The 320-nt window shown below is 64.4% G+C and overlaps 1 protein-coding gene across 1 annotated transcript in view; it reads left to right on the top strand.

Annotated features, from left to right (window-relative positions):
• Positions 1-320, top strand: part of LOC104496697 (tubulin gamma-2 chain-like) — a gene marked incomplete at both ends in the record, with an annotated part of 3,189 nt that overhangs the window by 2,114 nt on the left and 755 nt on the right. The window lies entirely within an intron of this gene.

Below are 320 nucleotides of genomic sequence, written 5' to 3'. Positions count from 1 at the left end.
CGTCAGAGTCAGGCCAGTCCTGGGCACCCTGCCAGAGCGGGGAGCTGGAGAGCGCTGAGTCAGAGCCACCACCCCCAGCCAAACACTGCCTTGTGCAACCGCTGGCACCCAGCCCGGGGAAGGGACGGCTCCCGATACGCCTGGGGACTTCGCAGGCTCTGGAACTGGACTCGGGCTGTCCAAACTCTGCCTTTCCTCAACGTTCTTATCAGGCAGCTGCCTCCTGACACCCTCACAGTGCTGGGGAGGGTGGGAGGCTCGAGCTGTGGGCTCTGAGCTGCCGTCCCTGCCTGTTGCAGCTTGCAGCCTCTTGAAAAGGC

This window comes from Buceros rhinoceros, unplaced genomic scaffold, assembly GCF_000710305.1.
Source record: "Buceros rhinoceros silvestris isolate BGI_N320 unplaced genomic scaffold, ASM71030v1 scaffold24477, whole genome shotgun sequence".
NCBI classification, from domain to species: Eukaryota; Metazoa; Chordata; class Aves; order Bucerotiformes; family Bucerotidae; genus Buceros; species Buceros rhinoceros.
Note: the sequence above shows the minus strand (reverse complement) of the source record. Positions and strands in the feature narration are given on the sequence as shown.